At 45.2% G+C, this 23,814-nt stretch overlaps 1 long non-coding RNA gene across 1 annotated transcript in view; it reads right to left on the bottom strand.

Moving 5' to 3' along the window:
• Positions 1-339: 339 nt before the first annotated feature.
• Positions 340-23,814, bottom strand: part of LOC128340757 (uncharacterized) — a 40,693-nt gene continuing 17,218 nt past the window's right edge. Inside the window, exons 2-4 of the long non-coding RNA XR_008313933.1 lie at positions 9,567-9,911; positions 1,874-2,112; positions 340-578 (exon numbers count right to left, since the gene is read on the bottom strand). This is a non-coding gene — a long non-coding RNA (uncharacterized LOC128340757). The remainder of the gene's footprint in view (positions 579-1,873; positions 2,113-9,566; positions 9,912-23,814) is intronic.

Here is a 23,814-nt window from a genome sequence, read left to right as displayed (position 1 = left end):
GTGTTTGTGTACAAGGTCCCGCACAGCAGTTTAGGAATGAAGCTCTCTTTTTTTATAACACTTTAAAGTGAATTTAGTGCTCGCTAAAGCCACTGGATTGATTTCTTAAAGTCTAGGGAAGGGAACTACTGTATCTCTTGAGCACATAGAGGTGCGTTCATTACCATGCCAAGAATTCTAGTTCTGCTCCTCTTCCACAGTCCTTGACCCTTCCCGATTAACAGCCCACAAAATTTTCCATTTAGCATTGATTAGATTGCTTAATTCCCCCACTACCATTCCTCTTAGCAGGTTGGAGTACTTGGCTCCAAAAGGCTATTGCTTATGAAGAGGATGAGACACAGGAAGAAACAGCCAATATCCTTGCCATAACATTGATTTATTTGGTCAAGGGCATATTAGTGATACCAAAGTCATATTAGTGGCAAAGTTTAATATCTGCATCTTATTGCTTGTTGTCTCTCAGTAGTAGTTTCGAGGGTTTAGGATAGAACACGCTTGCTTCATAAGCTTATGATTTAAACCAGTGGTTTTCGAACTTGGTTTCTTGTGAGCCAGCTGGAGGCGATCCCTTATCCCTGCAAACCAAAAGGAGAATTTATTCTCATAAGAGATTTCACAAAATCACCGCAGGGCAATACATGCTAGGGTTTATTGATGGTGTTTTGCAGCTCGTGTCTCCACAGCAGTGAGTGGGAAAACATTCTCATTAGTTGATTGGTTCCATTTAAAACCGCTCTGTTGTGCATGTAGTATGCAAGCTTAAATGAAGCAATCTTACCAGAAACAAACGATTACTCCTGATTCTAAATAACTGCAATGCTACTTTTAAAACACTGTGGATTATGTTTTAAGAGAGCGTTAAAAACTTTAGTTGGCAAAGGACCCCAAAACTAACATCCTGCAACCTAGGATTGGTCACAACCCATACTTTGAAAATGAGTGTTATGGCATGTCTTATCATATGCACTTACCTTCCAGAATCCATTGTGTTTAGTAGGCATGATGCTTCTCTCATCATACCTTCAAATATGGATACATTTCATATACAAATATGCATGTTTCCTATAAATCTTTGGGTGGTACTTTACATTTAATCTTGAACACAAGATCCCTAGTCCTGTGCTTGCTACTGACAACATGGGAATCAGTAACATGGAAGGGGCATTTGAAGAAAAGAAGCATGCAGAGAGGGTGCTGAGCCCTTTCCCCACCCACCACTTTTTCTATACAATTATACTTTCTGGCAGCTTTCTCCCTTGACTGGCAAATACCACTTGGAACCCTGGTGAAGGAGAAAAGAGTGAAGGGGGAAAGCCACTCCCTATCCACCACATCTACCCTCTTCTGTGAATGTGCAAATCAGGAGCACACACAGAACCGGGAATCCCAGGGGCTGAGCGATCATTCAGCAAACGTGTTCCAAGATCTTGCCCCCCCCCCCTGGGGCTGCGCCTCATTCTCCAGGCATGACCCCACATCTGAATCCCGCAGGAGAAGTAGCTTTGCTCACAAATGGGGCTGTGTGGCCCTATTTGTGAGCTAAATCAGTGTCACATTCACAGCATGGCCGAGAGCAACTCTCCCTGCCTTTAGGGCAGGGAGAGCCACTCTGGCCACTCTGCGAATGTGTCGCTGGCCAGGGATTTTGCTTGGAACTGGGGCCCCATGGCCCCACCCCTTGTGCCGCTTTGTGCTTGTGGAACATCTTTCTTAGGACTAAGTCACTAGTTTGCCTGGGTTGGGGAGGAGGAACACCAAGAAACTCAGGAATGGCTGCTTGTGGCTAAGTTGCTAGCCCCACACAGACTGCATGGCTTCCCATTTGTCTAATACCCAAAAGTCAACACCAGAGCTTTGCTACTCATTGTACCTTATGGTATGTAGAAACAAAACCACTTTACATTTGTGATCCCGTTTTATTTTCCTTTCTCAGATAAGTCTTGTAAGATAAGTGAAGTCAATATTTCCCTCACTGCGATCGATACAAAAGACCCGTTCAACTTGCAGCTGATCCCAAACATACACATACAAGTGGACAGAAGATTTGATTTCTGCAATTGTCCCCTCAGCCATGCAATGACAGGGACTTCTGCATCATCAGTGATTTCTCTGCAATAAGGAAAGGAGAAATTACTATCATACTTTCACTGGTTTTTCATCCATTTGGCAATTATGGCACAGATGTCATAATTCTGAGATCTGAGATGTCATTTTGTTTGCACAGAAGGTTTTCACTTTTTTGTATCAATATCGTTCCTCTTTTCTCTTTCTGTGTCATAATTGCCAAATGGAGAGAAAAGCTGGAAATCCTTTTGGCTTGGTACTGCTTTCCATTCCATAGCAAACTTTTTTACACTTAAGTGACATCAAAGTATATGGAGAGATACCATAAGGTAGCAATTCCTCAATTTTTCATTTTGCTGGCTGAAATGTTTTCATATGCAAAGTCAGTTCTAACAAGAGATCTTGACCTACTTTGTCTTTCATTTTGCATGCCAGGCAGAGAAACTACACCTTAGGGCCAGCTCCCTAAAATGTCCTGGCAACTCACTGAGTCCTTGGCCACCATGTCCCCTGCAGAGATGTACTAGGTGGTGCTTCATTTAGCAGACTTCATTCCCAGTACCCATCATGATGGACATTTTCACACCATGACGCAGAAATATCATCACCCTTCAAGGAAGGAACTTCCAAAGGTCCTGACATAGCATTGTTTCAAGCTTTTTGGGGGTCTTTGCAGTTTAGTATGCTTGGCATCATTTTGTGATGATGTAATGCTACTTTTAAAGGAATCAAATGTTCTTCCTAATTCAAGCCCTTTGCTCGAATAACAGCAATCATGTAGCTAAAGGGAAAGGCTACATTGTCCATTGGTGCTTTAAAGAACTAAACATTTGTTGTCTAACATAAATGTTTGACACCATCGTAGGAAATATAATCTAACACATTAATTAATTTAAAATCGTATGTAATCATACTAGTGATGTTGCTTATCTTCTCAGTAATGCAAAAGCAGAACTTCCATTATATGTGACTCTCTCAGAATCAGGGCCATCCATGTGTTTCTGACTGCAGTTGAACTAATGTTGTAGCTACACTTCAGTTCTCTTCATGTTTTGTTCGTTATCCATTTAAAATTTGGCAAGATTACTTTTAATTAACTGTGCCCCTTTCTTTAATGAATAGGATTGGGTTGCTTCCAAGGCCATTACTAATCTTTCAGTGCCTGCCTGCCGTTGCTTTGTCGTGTTGTCAGAGAATCATTTCATATTTATTTCAGGCAACTGTAAGGATTTGATTAAGACCAAACCTATTCAGGAACTTAACTAAATAGGTACCTTATTATTTTGCTAAGTGCCTCTGCCTTGTTCAGTTGGGAACTTCAGCAGCAGGACTCAAACATTTCTTTTTATTTTCAGGCTGGGAATTACAGACTTAGAATTTCTTTTGGCTAGTTCACTAGGTGGTATTTTTCCATAAATAATTCCGTGGGTACATTTAATTGCAAGAGGAAAACACATTTTAACATTAAAGGAAAAACAACAGGAACTTTGCAAATATTTATTATAAATATTTATTTATTTCTATTACTCGTAGGGTAGAATTACATATTTAATGTAGTTCCTGATTCTTTTTCTCAAGAGCCCTGTTCAGATGTTTTGTTGTCGCTGTGGTCAGATGACTGTGCACACGTACATGCTTTTGTGCTAATGACTGTACCTGCACTGGTTTTAAAAGGAAACCTGTACAGGCCCCTTCAGATGCAGCATACAGTTAAGAAGTGTACTGCTGTATCCATAGGGTGTTCAACACAATGAGGCTGTTCTCATGAGCACCCTAACCCAGGCTAGGGAAGCCCAGCCTGGGTTAGGCTCTGTGTCAGAACCACTAGGATTGGGCCCAAGCCTGGCAGGGCAGTGCCTTCTAGCCCAGCTTTTAAACTCGGCTTTTAGCCGGGCTTTGTGTGTGTGTGCTGGGGCTTGTTCAGCCCCAGCGGACACAGAGATGGGCACCTAGAGTGCCTGCCTCCTGGGGGAACACCCCAATGCACTGTGCATGTTGTGTGGTTCATTGTGGAATATTCAGAGGCTGGGGTGCGTAGTCCCGGCCTCCAGAGCTCCATGCTGCACCATGCAGCGTGGATCATCTGGGAGCGTGGTCCGCACTCCTAGCAACAGTCAGGTGCTCATTGTTTGCGGGGGCGGGGGGGCGGGGAGGAGAATTGGACCAGCCTTCCACCCCACCCACCCACCCAGGCATGTGAATGGCCCCAATGCATGTATAACTTGTACAGATCTGTATCTGTACACTGTACAGACATTTAAAAAGTGTTGAATATAATGTGTGAATAGGGCTAAGGTCTCTCTTTCATCAGATAAAGTGTTCAGACTGAGCAGAGGACTGGTAAGGGAAGTGAAGAGAAACAGCGCTTCCTAACCCTTTAATTGCTCACAATCCCACCCCCAAGCAGCTTTCTGAGAGACATGGAAATGTTCTTCCTGAGAGATAGTCCCCATATCTTTTATCCACAGGTGTGACAGCTACTTGGGAGGAGGGTGATTTTGAATGGAAAAATCTCCTTCCTGTTCACGTGAGCTGCCAGCACTATTGTTTGAACTGGCTCCTTGTTAAAAGTAGTCACCAGATTTAAAAGCATGTCTGAGTATAATGTTTAATTAAGCCTGCACATTTCCCCATTAATAAGCTCCATTGCCCATGACCGTAATGGTTTCTTTGTGAACATGCTATAAGTCAAGTCCAGTGGAAACACAAAGGTCAGGGCTGTGTTTTCACTGTAACAGAGTGCTTCCAGAGCATGGGGAGAACTCCCAAAGTAATTGCGCTATTGTGCAAGAGGGCCCAATCTTCAGAAGTGCAGGGACTAGTATGGGGGCTAGTGCTGCATGTGTGCTAATGTTAGAAGAAGCATGCACACACCATTAGTCAGGATGTCAGCCACTGAAAACAACAATCCTGTTTCTTGGGAATGCAGATCAATTACAGCAACTTCATGAATACAAATACGATGAATATTCATATTTTCATTTCTGGTGGCTATGTCCTAGAGAACATGCAGGAGGGAGAAGGATGCTGTCAATGGGATTATCAAGCTCTTTAGATCCTCTCTAATTTTGCTTACATATTTAACAACTTTGATGGGGGAAAGAATAGAAGCTTTGATTCTATAAGGTCAACAGGGTTATATGCTAAACACTGGAGGGCAAATGCATTTGCAACAATAAAGGAGTGGGAACATTGGTTATTTGAGTATGCTACCATGACCAAATTAACTAATTATATTAGTTAATTAGGGTAATTATATATCCTCCTAATTATACAAGGGCAAAAGAGAGGCAACAGAAAATAAATGTATTTAGAAAAATGCTAATTTCTATTTTTTAGATATTAGTACAGTAAGAACCAATGTGATGACTAACATGTGTTTAGGTCACTGTGACTGATTTATTGTTATGTATTGTTTATTTGTAAAACATTTTACAATGATCATTTATTACAAAAAATAATGTAAAAGATTTTTTAAAATGTCCCTCAGCCAGAGCAGGCAGAAGAAGTAAACAAAGGAAGGCATAAATGTGTGGCTGGGAAAAGGCATGGGTGACCAGTCTGAACCAGCATTTGATTTGCTAGGATGCTGATCTGATTGTTTAGTTGTGAAGGCACTGCAGGCTTACAGCGCTGGGAAAGCACTGGAAACCTCTTTTCCTATTATGTTTGCCTTCATTCTGTAACTAGGCAGGTTCTAGAAACAAGTACATCATTGGAGTGTGTAGAATGCCTTTGTGTTCCAGGTCTACAATATCTATGATTTATTTTTCAAAATGAATGTAAGGTACTTCACTGAAATAAATGACATAATAGGGCCGTTCACATGACCATAGGGGGATGTGGGGGTGGTGGTTAGGGGGCTCCATGCTGGATTAACAAGCAGAAGGTTGCTGGTTTGAATCCCTGCTGGTACTATATTGGGCAGAAGCGATATAGGAAGGCATCATCTCATACTGTGCGGGAGGAGGCAATGGTAAACTCCTCCTGTATTCTACCAAATAAAACCACAGGGCTCTGTGGGTGCCGCCTTACCCTACTAGCAGCAGAATCAGAACCTCTGTTTGGGTCACCAAACCCAGAAAACACAAGTAAGCTAAGCAAGACCTCCGCTGCTGCAATCAGGAGCTGGAAGCATAGAAAGTCCTCCAAAAGCCTAGAAAGCCTTCCCAGCATACTTTGAACTGCCACGAGACTGAAAAGCCTCCTTACATCAGCGGTTGCTCTCTGATTGGCCACAAAAGGGCAGAAGGCGGGGTCAGCCCTGAGGAAGCGACTACTAAAAGCCTGGGTTAAAAAACCCACCTTTTTAATTGCCTTCTAAAAGCGATTATGGAAGCTAAGCAGCGGATGTCTGTAGAGAGAGCATTCCATAGCCTGGGGGCAATGACCAAGAAGGCTCTAAACCACGTGCATGACAGCCAAGCCTCCCTCATCACTGAGGGAGCCCCTTCTAATTACCTTTTCAAGTGGGAAGGAATCAGTGAAAGCAGGTGGTCCTTCAGATATTCAGGGTCCAAACTGTTAAGGGCTTAAAGGTCAAAATGTGCATCTTGAGTTGGATCCAGAAACAAATTGTCTAGGCTTGGGCCGGAAACAGTTTTGCCACATTTCGGCAGCGGCGGCGGGGGTTTTCCCTTAAGGGCAGGGGAGGGCGCACTCACCCCTCCCACTGTATTTCATCCGTCAGCACCCCATTACTTTAAAGCCCCTCGCCTTTACCTGGAAACAGGCAAAAACCCCTTGGCGGAGGTGAAAACAATAGAGAGCTGTGGCTATGGTGGCTGCCATCCTTGCCATGAATGTACCTTGATGGGGGCTGCCCTGCCCTTGAAGAATATTTGGAAACTGCAGCTAGTGCAAAATGCAGCAGCTAGGGTTTTATCCAAAGTTGACTGTTGGAACCATATTACATCCATTCTGAAAGACTTGCATGGGCTGCCAATTTTAGGCTTGGGCCCGAAACATTTCGGAGGACATTGTAGAGGCCTCTGAAACGTTTTGGCAGATGAGGCTGTTTCGATGTTTTGGGTGGGGGATATATTCCCTTAAGGGCGAGGGAGGGTGCACTCACCCCTCCCACTGCATTTCACCCTCCAGGCTCCATTATTTGTGCACAAATCCATGCGCGCCTGGTACTTCCAGCTACTTCCAGCCGATGAGGGCAACGGGGCAGCAGGGAGGAATGCTGCCGTCCCGAGGGGCTTTAAAACAATGGAGCGCCGGTGGGCGAAATGCGGCAGGAGGGGTGAGTTCACCCTCCCCCGCCCTTAAGGGAATACTCCACCGCTCAAAATGTCAAAACGGCCTTGGCTGCCGCAACATTTCAGAGGCCTCTACAATGGCCTCCAAAAATTTTCGGGCCCAAGCCTAAAATTGGCAGCCCATGCAAGTCTTTCAGAATGGCTGTAATATGGTCCCAACAGTCAACTTTGGATAAAATCCTAGCTGCTGCATTTTGCACTAGCTGCAGTTTCCAAATATTCTTCAAGGGCAGGGCAGCCCCCATCAAGGTACATTCATGGCAAGGATGGCAGCCACCATAGCCACAACTCTCTATTGTTTCCAGGTCTGCTGCTGATGGAAAAGTGAGTGGATCCATGTGACTAAAAAGCAAGGTAGGAGAGCTACTCTCCTGCTACCTTGTTCAGGAGCAGGGTACAAAAGTTGGGATACCCTGCTTTAAGCAGCCTGAGTTGGAGGGATTTTCCTGAGCTCACACAACCGTGCACGCCCAGGTACAAAGCCTCCTACTCTGATGTTGATGGTTGTGTCAACAGGCCTAATGTCAGAATAAAACTAGATATACTATCTACTTTTCTGTTTATGCATTCTTGTGTGTGAGAGGCAGAGATTCATATTTACATATGAATGTAAATTCTTTTCATATTTACTGAAAAAGAATTCAATTAACATCAGGCATTTAAGGCATTTCATTGTCCATATCACTCTTCTTAATTAGAAGAACAATGACAGAGTTAATTGGTATGGAATAGCTAAAGGCAATAGCATATGCATCCTGGCTGGTAGTTAAAACATTTCGTTGTTTAGTTATATACTCTGCCAAAAAGATTTCCAGCTTTCCTTGGGGACAGGAAAAAACAACAACGCTGAACATTTGTAGATTCTAGATGTTGTAGATTCTCTTGAGTTTTAGAAAAGGAGACCCAGTTGCTCCCTTGGTTTCAGTTACCCAGCTTGTAGGTAACTGAAACCAAGAGTTTGAGCACAATGGTTATTATTCCCACAGGGACACATCTGTAGGCCTCCCATCACTTCTCCTCCACCTTTGTTCTGCAGGTTCTTTGCAGCTTCTGTTTTTCCTGCCTTTTCTCCAGTTATTGCTTTCTTCAAATCTATTTGCTGCACACCTGATTCTGTTCTCTGCAGTGACATTTAAAGTGTACCAAAGGCTAGTATTTGTTTGGAACTGGTGTTAACATCTCTCAGCACTTTTTTTGTGCAACTTTAACAAAACTCTTTCTACTCTATGGGCAGTGCAAAATGCTCTTTTCCAAGCTATTGGACCCTCCTGTTGGCTTGAGGCAAGGTAAGTAGATACAAAACAGTTCCTGATCTTTTTGTCCTTGGTGTCTGTTGCCCTTGTGGGAACCAGGGGCACATAAGTGATGAATGCCTTACCTGTGCTTCTGTATGACAGAAATTTGGCTTAGACAACAGATAAATGTCCTGGCCCTCAGCCTCAAGTGAACATTGTCAAATTAGCATGAGCGTATCAGCTGTCATCTTGGTCTTTGTTCCAACAAATGACAGGTATGAACAGCTACTCTCCCCAAGAGAATGCAATGACATAGCGCCAATACAGAATGCAACTGGGAATCGACAGTAGTGGGTTTAAAATCTGTCACAGGCATGATTAGCCAGCACTGATATGGCTTCCTAGTTTTATGGCTGGTGAGTGCTTTGGGGAATGGGAATACGTAGATAGAAGCCCAGGTAAGAATAAAGCTACACATCGTTCTCTATTTGTGACACCTTCCACATGTTAATTCACTCCACCCTGAAAAATATGCTTTCAAGTGAAGCATAAAAACAAAGTGCCTTGTGATCATTAATATTTTGGTGGCATGTTCAAAACACAGGAGGAAAATGGACTGGTAGTTAGGATACTGTTATTTTTATATGATAACCTTGGAAAGAGGAAAACAGCATTTCTCTGCTGTTGTGTGGACATCCAGCATGACCTTGAACAAATGACTTGGGAAGCTGAGGGCCAACTCCCTAAATCTCTAAAAAAAGTCATACTAATATTCAACTGTAGGGACCCCAGGAGGAGCAAACAGTTCTCAACTCCCACACACTATGCTCTCAATCTATGTGTCACACATTTTTCTAAAAATAGACATTTTATACCTGGCAAAAAGAATGATAATTTTATGCTGGCTTTTTAGTGAGTCTGGGAGATAGTAAACTAAAAATGTGAGATGTATTATTATTTTACATAGCACGTGCAAAATCTCTTTGAGTTACTAATTTACCTCAGGGCTGATGAGATCCTTTTGCCTCAGCTCTAAATAGGAGAGGTGCAGCTGCTTCGCTCCAGGAGAAGCTGCAGAAAAGGAGATTATTATGCTTCAGATAACCACTTCAGCATTCAGTGTCATTTTCACTGAGGGGAGCTCTGCTGTCTCAGTATTTTCAAGATGCCTCATGCTTCTCTTTTGCATCCAGCCAGTTCTACGGGCAGATTCAGTGACTCTGTCTAAAATCCTGTCCCTCTGTGGCAATTTGCTTCTCAAAGGGATGTCTGCGAAACAGAATTCTTCTCCTTTTCTCTTGAGCTGGGTTAGTTTGTGTGGAACTAGAGCATCGTTTCTTCTCTCCTATTGGGTCACATAAGCACAGGACACTTTTCCATCTTGTTTCTATGAAAGGGGAGATGGCTTGTTTGCAATGTTTGCCGTCAAGTGTTCTTTAAACACGATGAGTTCAAATCAAATCAAATCGATCTTTATTCCGGTCTCTGACCAGCAAAAAGTCAGTTATGTTAGAGCAGCATTAAAAATGCATTAGAAACTGGCTATAACCAGTGCTGTGAGTATAGAGACAAAAAGCGTTACACTGTTCTGCAGTTACTGTTAAACTATGGTCAGCTAAAACTGCAGTTAAAATGGATAGATTAGAGTAATTAAGGGTAAAATGGGTGAGGCTATATAGAAATTTTAAGTGGCAGAAATCCTAAAATCCTAAAATATTGACATCTTAAAATCTTAAAATCTGTAAGGTTCTAAGTATAATACAATGCTGTATAACTATAAAATGTCAGTATAGCAGTGTAATGTAAGCATGTGACTTACACTGCAGTAAGTATAAGTATTACACATGTAAGTATGTGATTTTTATGAACCATTCCTTATTTAATTAATTAAACTATTTCTACCCCGCCCCTCCAGTACACTACTGTTCAGGGCAGCTCACAACAATAAATAAGATACAATGTAAAATAAAACTAATAAAGTTAACCAAATTACGTAAACAAGTTAAAAGACTAGACTAAAACCACAGTCAAAATTAAGTTTCAAATTAAAAGTTATTTTACAAGCTAAAATTTGAGGATTAAAAAAACTGAAAATTAAAGAACCTACCAGATATGACCAGAGTCGGAGCATTAAAAGCCTCTTTTAAAAGATTTGTTTTAAGCTGGTGTTTTTTTAAATACTGAGGGAAGCAGCATGGTGAAGCTCTTCAGGGAGGGTGTACCAAAGCTGAGGGGCCACAACTGAAAAGGTCCTGTCTGTAGTCCCCGCTAACCACCCCTGTCTCTAGTCCCTGCCAACTGCATCTCTGTTAGTGGCAGGGCCATGTGCAAGGCCTTCCTTTCCCCCAGAAGCGCTCTTAAACATGTAAAAATATGTCCCTGAGGGCCGGGCAGCCTTCAGAGACATTTTGTGTGTGTGTTAAAGAGCTCTTCCATGGGAAGGAGAGACTGGCAAAATCAGTCCTGCATACAAGCTCAGTGGGAAACTGGATTACGAAACACTGCAGAGGCACTTTGCATACAGAACCTCCACAGCATTATGATAATGTTGGCTAGTATGTTTCCCACATTTACACAAGTAGATTAGAGCATAGATGTTCAAGACAGGCAGCCAAGCAGCAACTTCCTGCCTGTAGCATTGTTCACCACCAGAGGCTTGAGAAGAGGAGTTGTTGCCTTTTTGGTAGGTGAATTTCTTCATGATACAAAGATCAAGTGGTGGGAGATGCATAGTTTAATTTCACTGTGTCAGGCAGCTGCCACAGGCACAGGATCAGGAGCAGTGAAAGGGTTGGTGACCCTTGGCTAGATTCCCAAGAATAACCATTGTGATCTATCCTTTCTGATTCTAAAGACACTTCTGATGAGACAATATTTGACATTCCCCCAGAAAGTAAAATTGGGGTTCACATGCACTGTACATCCTGTAGGAGAGGAGAGCTGGTCTTGTGGTAGCAAGCATGACTTGTCCCCTTAGCAGGTTCCACACTGGTTGCATATGAAAGGGAGACAGCACTGTAAGATATTCCTCTTAGAGGATGGAGCCGCTCTGAAAAGAGCATCTAGGTTCCAAGTTCCCTCCCTGGTATCTCCAAGAAAGGGCTGAGAGAGATTTCTGCCTGCAACCTTGGAGAAGCCATTGCCAGTCTGTGTAGACAATACTGAGCTAGATGGACTTATGGTTTGACTCAGTATATGGTAGCTTCCTATGTTCCTGTCAGCCTGCACTTGCCTTCTAGTCAAGAATATCAACATGACATGAATATCAACATGACAAGATGGGAAAGGTAGGACTAGAGTGACCAAGTACAATACAGGGGAGGGCTCTGGTATGTTAAAAGGTTATATAGATGGGAATATGACCAAATGCATCTTTTCTGCATTTAATAAAATGCCTGCTGCACTCGGACATGGTAGGCCAGCTGCATTCGCTTTTATTCTCCCAATGGAGTACCTTATTGTGAGACAGTCTTGGTATGCTTGTAGCAGCCTAAGATCTTAAATGTAAGCAGTGTTGATGTTAGTAAGTGGAATGTCATCAAAATGGAGGGAAAACATGGTGGTTGTTGAGGATCCATCTGATTCAGCGGGGAGAAAGACAAGAGACAAGGGCTTCCCTATCACAACAGTTTTTTCAAAAGCCATTCAAATTCAAAGTGTTTCCCTAAATTTACATGTTCCCTTTTAATTTTGCTATGTTGCAAACTAACTTCAAGTACTTTAATTTAAGTGGGATGTAGAGCAGGCTATAAGTCACTACAGACACTTAAAAGGTGTAATAAACTGGCCACTTCATTATTTTCCTTTTATGCCGTTCTGGCTTCATTCTGAAACTGATGTTTGTTTGCTTTTTCATTGTTGCTTGTATAAATAGATTTAAGAGGAGATTAATGGAACATGTTCTGTTAATAAAAAAAGCTATTTGCCTTCATTCTTCAGAACAACTTGCATTGCTCACTCTCTTATTATTTCCTCAACTTCTAACACAGGCAAAATAAAACCCCAGGAGTTTTTAACATAAAGATTTGGAATTTCTTTGCAAACTGTGTAAAAGCCATGTGGCTCAGAGAAAGCAAGCCGATGTCACACAAAACACAGCACTTTTTCTTATGCATATGCACAGTTCTTCAAATATTTTAATAAGCAATCTACACAAAATGTTGTAAATGAGTAACAGCGTATGGCCACCTTCAAACATAATGCTAAACCGTAGGCAAACCAACTAGAGGTTCAGTTTTGTGTTCATCTGAATGTGTGAAACTGCAAATTTATCACCCAGCAGACTCAAGGTTTTCAACCCCAAACCGAAATTTGAACCTCAGTTTAAACAGCGAGTTTCACTGTTGAAACCCCAGGTTTCAAGGCACTAGGATGTCATCTGAATTCTGTTGCCGCTGCAACCTGGGTTTCGTGCCAAATCTCTCGCTACCATAGAAAGGCTGGCTCAGAGCAGCCCCCAAATGCATCAGTTCTAGGGCAGCCATACCTCTTGCTGGCCGCTTCTCAGAGCTGATGCCCCACCCACTGCCATCCTCTTCCCTCTCCCACCACAGCTTAACAACAGGGATGCCGTGTCCCTCCAGTCACACCATTTAAAGGGAAAGAAGCACATTCCTGGATGACTGCTTTCTGCTCCGTGTTTTGGGACTTGGGTGCTCCTTGCAATGAAAGGAATGTTATTTGGAGATGGCGACATCAGGAGAAGTTCTCCTGCAATCCATCTATGCATTGCCTTGTGGAAAAAGACCCGAGCCCCTTGTAGCATAAATCATGGATCACGACCCACAACACTCACGTCTCTATCGCCCCCCGGCCCCTACTCTGCTCCTATCATTAGAACAGTGGCAGCCGCAATGTTATTTTTCAGTGTGGGCTGCTTCCTTCCATAGTGCTTCTATCATGCACTGACTCTGACCTGCTAGATTTCACAAATGTGCCACCTGGCCAATGTGCAACTGGCCCAAGGTCTTAATGTGTGATGTCACCGTGATGCAGGGGTTCATCATGATATGCTAGTGCACCCAGGGCAACACAATTTTCCTTGGTGGCCGAATGGTGGATGTTTCTGGGACTGGGAGCACAGAAAGGGGGCACAGCAGGGATGTATCCTGTGGTTTTTATTTAGTGAGCAGGTGTGAAGAAATGCAAAGGACTGCCTGCTCATTCTGTGCAAGCACCAGTGCTTCAGATGCTGTGAGGAGGGGAGTCCATCTACCCAGGTAGAGTTGGGAGGAGGGGATGCTCAGCGGCATCATTAGTGTAACCATTGTTTTATATTAACCATCAAATGGCCATAAGGTTATGGCCTAACACCTAAAAGTGGTGAGGGGGGTGGGGCGAGCCAAGAAACAGGTTTTTTTTTAAAGAAAGGGGGAAAATATTTGCCATCCACATGCTTCCTTGAGTTCCATAGGCAGCTTAGATAGCCAGACCGCCCCCCACAAGCCTCTCCATGAATCTTTCACCACTGTCTATACTTAGTGTCCTTGGTGCGATCTCCTGCCTGTCAGCTGCTTGGGCGAACAATGCCTTAAGACTTTCGTGGGCAGAGCACAGTTGATACTTTTCAAAAGGCCTTGAAGGCTGATCCCCGCACCATGACCACTATGCGTGCACGAGGTTGCTGACCACACCCCTCCCGTGCAGTGTTGGCCAGACATGCATGTGACAGATGCCCCCATCCACCTTTTCCTCGTGTGAAGATGACAGGGTGGAGTGCTCTCCCTGCTCTTCAAACCCACTGCTCTAGAAGTTTGGCACCAGCCATGGAGTCCCAGTGTCTTTCCACTGCCTCACCATCCACTACTGGCACTGCCACCACCACCACCGAGAGCAGCCAGGCTGGGGATGGAGGCAAGGAGGTCCATGCCAAGTTGTGTAAAGATGTTGAGACAGGGGTGTCCATGGACCTCTGATAGTGTATATTCACTAATGCACAACCAGTTCAGGAATGAGGCCACGTTCAACTGGATTTTTTGGCAGATGGTCCAGAAGGGATTCTAAGGCACTGGTGTCCAGTGGTAACTGGCTCTAGCACCTAAAAAAAGAAGTACAAGAATTGACCACCCAAAAGTTGTTGGGAGTGGAGCTGAGGACCATGCCCCACTATGACCAATTGGCATCGGTCCTCCTGGACAGGAGGGGTGTTACACCTGGGGTCAGTGCTGGGACTGGGTACCCCATTTAAGATCAGAGGCAAAGGGCAAGCCAAATGGTGGCAATGGCAAGTACTCAGAGGAGCAGCAGGCCCACTGCATAGGGAGTGGCCCCCGCCACCATTCCTGCAGCCACCTCCTCCTCTGTCCATCCTTGTGGTCCAGTGGCAACAATGACAATGACATCCCATTCAATCATGCCTGTGTTACTGGCTAGGGCAACAGAGGTTTCAAGCTGCTCTGGGGTAGCAGGCCCATTATGCAGCCCATCATGCAGCATGCAAGTGTGCCTGCTGCATGCAAGTGTGCCTGCTTCCAGAGAAGGTAGAGAGCATGATGCACCTGTATTCATGTGTTTTGTGGATGATGCAGGACAGCCTCTCCAGTGTGTGCGCTACTCCATGGACTCAAGGGAGGTTGACAAGAAGACACAGACCGAGACAGCTACCACAAACCCAGAATCTTGTAGCAAAAGGGGTACACGTGCACCTATCCAAGCATGTTGTCACCACCCATACTTCCCCATGGGGTGGGGCACTGAAAGGCAAGGGTGAACATCCATACTCCTGCCTGGGTTGTGTTAAGGGTAAGGGGAAGAGGGGGGCATTGGTGGTTGCAGGCATCAGAAAGATGGTGTTAGTGAGAAGTACAGTGGTGGGGGTGGTGAGCTTCCTTCCAAGTCTTCTTCCTCCTCCAGGGAGGAATGAGACTCATGGTAGGTTGAAAAAGTTCTTGATTGGGTCAAATCCAGGAGCAGTTGTTTCTGTTTTCTAATACATTGTTCTGAGTCTGTATTGCAATTTATTTCCCTTGAGAGTTTCTGTTCTGCACCAGTGTTATAACTCCATTTACCCCACACTTGGTTTTAGTGTCTGCACATAATGTTTTCTTTCAAAACACCACTCTTGCTGCGAGTTAAAAAGAAGGGCAGCCGGAGCTCTCAGATTACTTTGTGCTTGACAATAAAGGACAATTTGACTATGTTAAAATGCCTCCAACATTTCTTGAGGAAAGCCTTTGTGCCCATTCTCGACCTACTTATCAGATTGCAGGTTGGCTGCCCCCATAAATTAGAGGTGGTAAGATCCACGCAAGCTGCTTCTATAAGTTTGCTTGCACCCAAATTCAGGGCACAGCAACAGTGCCAAAGCCGCACTGTCCAACTCCTTTCTGGGGTAGGGGGTTCATGGGTATTGGAGCGACCACTGGCTGTGTCACCGTGCCCCCGCTGTCTGGATCCTGATCTCATGCAACACATGGAGATGTTTGCACCATCCAAAAGAGCACTGCTTGCTACCTTTGTGTTTAGAGTGGGGAATCGCACACTCAGGTGGTTGAGAAGCTTGTTGTATGCCTGTACTTGTGGCAGGTTGCAAGCATTCCTTTCAACATGCTGGGCAGTGCGACTGCGCACACATCGGTTCACCCCTGGGGTGAACCAAGCCCCCTTCAGCATCCAAATGTGAGCAACAGGACCAGTGGGTGCCCCGCTTCCTGGGAGGGATTGCACTCCAAAGGGTGAGAATGTTGTGAGATTGTTGTTCTCAGTTGTAGCAAAAAGGATGCTGTGGTCTCAGTGGCTCTTTCCAAAAACTGCAGGCATAATGAAACCCAGCTGCCCCAGGGCAACAGTAGATGGGCCTAAAGGAGAGACCCTGGGCACAAGTTGTACTTGGTGGGTGCTCTGGGGGCCTGATGTAGGGTGAGAGTGGTGTGCCCAGAAGGCCAGCATGTCCCAGCACGTTTTCCCTTGAAGCATGCCAAGGCATGGGCATCAGGCAATACATCACCACCCTATACACCAGTGTATGGGGGCATATACAAGTAACCCATCCTCTACAGGAACACCAGCTATTGTGACATACTAGGAAAGGAGGTCGAAGGGTACACATCCTTCCCCCATGATATGGGAGGCCCTCATCCTAGGATCCGTGCACTGCCAAAGCCTCTGGAGAGTGTGTGGCCAAATCCCACCTCCTTTCCTAGCATTGAAGAACATTTTTGCAATGGTGGGCTGGGCACCAAGCATGGCTGTGTACCACACCATGGAGGTGGTCCTTCACAGCATGGAGGAGAAAGCCAGACATAGATCTCAGTAGAGGAGGGAGTTATTGCAGTATCTTGGAAGCTTGGGGAGTACAGGGGCAGTTGCTGCCCACCAGGAAGTTGCAAGGTTCTGCACTGTATCAACAAGATACAATGGGTTCATTGCATGCTCTACAGCAGGGGTGGGGAACCTTGGCCCTCCAGCTGTTTTTGAACTACAACTCCCATCATCCCCAGCCTGTGGCTGGGAATGGTGGGAGTTGTAGTTCAAAAACAGCTGGAGGGCCAAGGTTCCCCACCCTTGCTCTAGAGTGTGGGAGGACTAGTCCAGGGACAGGAGGTGGGTACTGCCAAGGCACGACAACACCTGGCAGTCCATGGAAGATGTCTCAGAGTGGGATGACAAGCGGTTCATGAGCAACTTCACAATGTCCAGAGAGAACGTTGACTTCCTTGCCAGTGAAATGGATCTAATCTTCTGCTGTCAGGACACATTAATGCGCTATGCCATGCCAGTGCTTAAGTGCCTGGCCATCATGCTGTACAAGCTGGCCTCCAACTTAAACTACCTGACACTCAGCAACCTGTTTGCAACCATGGAGATTTTAGTGCCCCTAAATAGTAAACCGCAACTGTATTCTACTAAAGACAACCACAGAGCTCTGTGGTTGTCAGGAGTCAACACCGACTCAACGGCACACTTTACCTTTTACTACCATGATGAATACTACAGCTGCAAGCACTACTACACCATTACCCTGCAAGGTATTGTAGACTCCACTGGGTGGTTCATGGATGTCTACTCTAGGCTGTCCAGCATAGGATGATAGGAAGCTGCCATATACTGAGGCAGACCATTGGTCCATCTAGCTCAGTATTGTCTACACAGACTGACAGCAGCCTCTCCATGGTTGCAAGCAGGAATCTTTCTCAGCTCTATCTTGGAGATGCCAGGGAGGGAACCTGTAACCTTCTGCTCTTCCCAGAGTGGTTGCATCCCCTAAGGGGAATATCTTATAGTGGTCACATGCAGTCTCCCATTCTTATGCAACCAGAGTGGAACCTGCTTAGCAAAGCCGACAAATCATGCTTGCTACCACAAAACCAGCTCTTCTCCCCTTATTCTTCTGGACCTCTCCTCTCATGTCAAAGCTTCAGGCCAGGGCCTGGGTAAGTGTACCACCCATACATTTTGAAAGATATGCATGGGAGCATCTTCCACCAGCCCAACAGCAAAGCAGGCAGGTGCATATTGTTGGAAGGGAGGGCAGAGCACTCTAATTTGGGAGAAGGTTGGACACTGCCACTGGGCACAGCTGTGATCCCGCAAACGATCAATCCAGGTCATACCTGGGATGGCCACGCATATTGCAACCATTCAATGATTGGATAGAAAACTAAAATGTTCTCATTTTGCACCCAAAGTGTGTTGCGTGCCTATGTCAATACTACCAGCTCTTTAATTACCTGGCATGTGCACAGGAAATGGGGGAGAGGGGAGGGTCTGCACCAGGTGTAAATATTTGCTTCTCCTTTGCTGGCATCATGTTGCAGAGTTGCCCCAATGGCTTGTGGGGGATGGGACCCAAATTGGTATGTGGCAGAAGTGGCTGCTTTGTGGAGCATATCAGGAAAGAAGGTTGGTAAGATGTGGCTTCAGACCCACAGGAGGAATGCCCTATGACTCGCCAACCATGGGCAACAAATGTCCTTGTGCTGACGGCTGGAGCAGAAATAATCAGGAACACAGGTGGCAGCAGGTGCGGCAAAAGCTCTTGCAGTCTCTCATTACACAGTAACAGCGGGAAGAGAGGGGCCCAATCCTCCCTTCAACTACTTTCCTTCCTAAGAAAGAATTCCCCTGCTCGAGCAAGCCCAAACAAAATGGGTGATTGTGTGTGTGTGGGGGGGAGGCCCTAGAAGGCATGGGTGAGATCACCAGATGTATTCAGTATATCTTTGAACAGTTAAGGTGGGAAGAGAGGAGCCCAATCCTCTCTTCCCAGAGGTGGGGAAGGAAGGGGGCATCAAGTCCCTTCCTCTCCAATTGGGGAAGGCAGTTTGTCCTTCTCCAGGGAGATTAAAAGAGGACCCCCACAAAGGGAACACAGGGACCCTCATATTATTCAATTAACAATATTTTTTCCTGGCTATTTATTGATAACTATGGCCAGCAAGCCGGCAAGTGGGTTACCCCTAGGGAGAGTCCCCTTGCTGCTCTTAGACTGCCATCAAATGGTGGGGTATGCTTGAACACACGGATCACCAAGGGGGGATGGTGGTTCCCCCACCACATTCCATTCCAATGCTGCGATTGCTAAGTAGGTGTGGAGACGCTCCCCCCATTCTCCAAAGTCTGGATGCATAGAATGATGGTCAATCCTCCTGACCAAAGGTGGGGGCCACATGGCTTAGTGAGGTGTCACCTTCCAGACAGGTAACATCTCCCAGAGAAACCATCAGCAATTTATTTTCATGAGATCCACCCTGAGCTGCAGGATCAGCTACACCATGGGAGGCTGGTCTTTAAGTGGCAAGAGTGGCAATGCCTCCCCTTGCCAGCCCCCTCCCTGAATTCTCCTAAACATACCATCTAGTATTCTTTGCTCACATCTTGCCTTCTTTTTCTCTTGTACATCTACTGCTGTGCTTACCACTAGAAGGAGCCTCCCCTGGCTCCTTGTCTCTTCTCAAAATACATTTTCTCCATCTCAGGGTCTTCGGTGGGTTCCATCGCACCCAAAAGGTAGTAATTATTGACCTTAGCCATTCCCAAACTGCATGTTTAGTTCCCCAGCACCAATCTGGACCTGCCTTTCCCTTTTCTTATTTTTCCCTATTGGGGGCGTTAGCTTAGAACAAACTCTACTAATGAGAAGTCAGAATAGCTGACAGAGAGGTATTCCGACCAATCACCAGCAAGCTCGCTGGGAGCTGTGGGAGCCTTGGGGTGGGCTTAATGCTTAGAGAGAGCACAGCTTGAAGAGTTGATCTCCTTGCTTGCTGAAATGAGGTGAGTGGCTGGGCTTAATTGGAGAAAGGGAAGAACAAGCCTAGGCTTCTGAGTCAGGCTGATTGGTGGGAATGGGTCAAGGAGGGAGCCTGGAGTCCCAGGGTTTGCAGTCCCAATCTTTTTCCCTGGAAAAACTTCTAGAAGCAGCTCCTACTGCTGAAGTGAACTCTGAACAAGCCCTAAGTTCCTTTGACAGTTAAAAGGAGTCATTCTTCCCATCTCCCTATCCCTTAAGTCCCTAGTGTAGTTGGGGAGAAAGACTTCCCTTACCGAAATAATCTCAAAAAGCAGGGAATTTAAGCTCTCTGCTTTGGAACTGGCTTGCATAACACATAAGTGTAATGATAAGTCCCTCCTGGTGTAGAAGGAATCGTTTTACATTGCTGCCTGCTATGCTCATAAGAACATAAGAACAGCCCTGCTGGATCAGGCACAAGGCCCATCTCGTCCAGCATCCTGTTTCACACAGTGGCCCACCAGATGCCTCTGGGGAGCTCACAGGAAAGAGGTATATGCATGTATCTCCTGCTGTTGCTCACCTGCAACTGGGATTGAGAGTCATCATGCCTCTGAGTCTGGAGATGGCCCACAGCCGTCAGACAAGTAGCCATTTATAGACCTGTCCTCCATAAATCTGTCTAAGCCCCTTTTAAAGCCATCCAAGCTGGTGGCTGTCACCACATCCCATGGCATGGAATTCCATAGATTAATTATGTGCTGTGTGAAAAAGTACTTCTGCTTGTCAGTCCTAAATTTCCCAACCTTCAGTTTCATGGGGTGGCCCCTAGTTCTAATGTTGGGAGAGAGGGAGAAAAATTTCTCTTTGTCTACCCTCTCCACTCCATGCATAATTGTATACGAAACTTCGGCCATGTTTCCCCTAAGTTGCCTCTTTTCCAAGGTAAAGAGCGCCAGATGCTGTAGCCTAGCTTCATAAGGAAGGTGCTCCAGGACCCCGATCATTTTGGTTGCTCTCTTCTGCACCTTTTCCAGTTCTACAATATCCTTCTTAAGATACAGTGACCAAAGCTGTACTCAGTCCTCCAGATGTGGCCGCACCATAGATTTGTATAAGCAATAGCAATAGCAATAGCACTTACATTTATATACCGCTTTATAGCCGGAGCTCTCTAAGCGGTTTACAATGATTTAGCATATTGCCCCCAATATTCTGGGTACTCATTTTACCAACCTCGGAAGGATGGAAGGCTGAGTCAACCTTGAGCCCCTGGTCAGGATCGAACTTGTAACCTTCTGGTTACAGGGCGGCAGTTTTACCACTGCACCACCAGGGGCTATAATATTATAAGGGCATTATAATATTACCATTTTTATTTTCAGTCCCCTTCCTAATGATTCCTAGCATAGAATTAGCTTTTTTCACAGCTGCAGTGCACTGAGACGATACTTTCAATGAGCTGTCCACCACAACCCCAAGATCTCTCTCCTGGTCAGTCACTGACAGCTCAGATCCCATCAGCGTATATGTAAAACTGATGGTTTTTTGCCAAAATGTGCATCACTTTACACTTGCTTACACTGAACCACATTTGCCATTTTTCACCCTCTCACCCAGTTTGGAGATATCTTTTTGGAGTTCCTCACAATCTGTTGTGGATTTCACTACCCTAAACAGTTTCGTGTCATCTGCAAATTTGGTCACTTCGCTCGTCACCCCAACTTTGTTTTTGAACAAGTTAAAGAGCACTGGTCCCAGTATCAATCCCTGGGGGATCCCACTTCCTACCTACCTCCATTGTGAAAACTGTCCATTTATTCCTACTCTCTGTTTTGTGTCCTTCAACCAGTTACTGATCCACACATGAATCTGTCCCCTTATTCCATGACTGCTAAGTTTACTCAATAGCCTTTGGTGGGGAACTTTATCAAAAGCTCTTTGGAAGTCCAAGTATACTATGTCAACCAGATCACCTTTATCCACATGCCTGTTGACATTCTCAAAGAATGCCAACATGCACCACAACAGCTGACTTCTCCCCAGCACTGTCCAACAGCCTACCTAGATGCAGTGTGACATCCGCAACCTTCGCACCAGGCGGGCAAGTAACCGTGTGGTCTACACGTGGGTCACAGACCCATCTCTCTATGCCCCTAATGATCAAATCACCCACTACTAAGAGACCCCCACCCCCTGGAGGAGTATCGTCTGTGCAAGAGGATATGGGTGCATCACCCAAGGAAGGAGTCCCTGCTAAGGGAGTGTTTCCCTCTTCCTCAGACCATTTTCCTCCTTCCCTGAGACCCTCATTCTCCATGACAGCAGAAGCACCATCAGCATGGGAGTAGGATGCCTCTACCACATTCCTGAAGGTCTCATCCACACGCCTCCCTGAGCTTCTCCAGGTCATCCACCTTGGCTTCAAGGGAACAAACTTGTTCCCTGAGGGCCAAGAGCTCTTTGTACCAAGTGCACACCCACGACTTCTGCCCCTCAGGCAGATAGTCATACATGCAATATTCTGTGAAATACACTGGGAATCAGCCCCTCCCCTGCTGGCATTCTACCTTCATAACTAGTTTTATTGGCTATTTAGAGTATGTGGGGTTTGTCAACTGGGTACAGTTGTCAGCTAATTAATGGTTTGGTTTTTTAGTTTTCTCCTCCAAGAAAATTACTAAGTTTGCATAGTACTCACCTTATTCTTGCCTTGTGTGTCTCCCCACAATTCCCCCCCCCCCAATCTCCCTCTAAACTCCTGCAAAACTCCTTTGTTATCTGTTTGCAAACTCCTGTTAGGAAAGTTCCTGGGAGCAAAGCTCCTCTCGTCCGAGCTTTGTATTCAACACCAGCTGTGAAACTGACTCCGCTCAGGAATGTGGGGCCTCCCACAAGCTGGGGCCCTCACCTGGAACGAATGAATCCCCCACTCATGCTTCTTCTCTGGCAAAGACACAAACACTGCCAGCCAACCAGAAATCCAACCCTAAAAGGTTACAGTATGTGTAACTCATATTTGTCTGTTTGATCCCAGGCCCTGTTTTTAAAGCCAGGCTCCATCTTGGCAACAAGGAAAGCCCCCTCCCCCCAAGCATATACAGAGTTGATTTCTCTCCCCACCCCACCCCATTGGTCACCAGCTGCCACTGAGCTGCACAGATGTGTCATGAGACGAAGTTATCTGGTGGTACCTTGTAGCACCCATCCTGCCAACAGCCCACACACACCTATACCCAAGTTATCAGTTGCTCTTTATGTGACCCGGGTATATAGGACTATACATATCCCTTTGTCATGTAGTCTATATAACAGGAGGTTCTGTGACCTCCTGATTTCAGTCTGACTTAAAGCCAGACGTTTCTTGTCTTGCTTGCTAAAAGGCTTAGAGGATGTTAGAGATTTCTGCCAAACACACAAGGTCTATTGTCAGTTATAATTAAAGTTTACTTAAGTTGAAGGTTGCATCTGGTAGACGAGATCTTACTGTCTGCTGAAGTGAGACTATTCTAGTTTTTCTTGTAAAAGCTATTATCCTGTCTGGAAACTAGAAAACTCTAGAAACTGGATTTAGTGAATCTACTGTTCGGGAAGCTGAGACAGGATTTACAGGATTAATTAAGGCTGTTAGGAAAGATGCTTCTCTTAACTTTTGAACTATGATGTAATTTAAAGATAGTTTGCTCAACATGATGGGATGAGTGCGGTTCTTGCCTAGTGGTTTGTTAACCAATCAATAATATTCTCCCTTCTCATGTGAACATGGGTCCTGCTTTAGTCAGGAATTCAGCAGCAGCATGTCTTACCTAGCATCTGCAGTTTGTTCATTTAACTTTCAACAATTGTTCCCCGAGGTTCTTGGAAGCTCACATAAGAAATTTCATTACGGATTAACAAGGATCTTGGCCAAAAAGTTAATCAGGATCAGTGGTGGAGCTGATTGTAAGAATGCAGGATTTCAGAGCAATCCTTGTGAGAACTGCTTTGGTTAACCAGCACTTAACCAGGATAGCTAACTAATTACCCTAGGAGGCGATTCTCACAACCAGCTGAAACTGGGCTAAGGAAGCCCAGTTTT

The sequence above is a fragment of the Hemicordylus capensis genome, chromosome 1, assembly GCF_027244095.1.
Source record: "Hemicordylus capensis ecotype Gifberg chromosome 1, rHemCap1.1.pri, whole genome shotgun sequence".
Taxonomy (NCBI): domain Eukaryota; kingdom Metazoa; phylum Chordata; class Lepidosauria; order Squamata; family Cordylidae; genus Hemicordylus; species Hemicordylus capensis.
The sequence above is the reverse complement of the archived record's forward strand: the minus strand, read 5'-3'. Positions and strand labels throughout refer to the sequence as shown.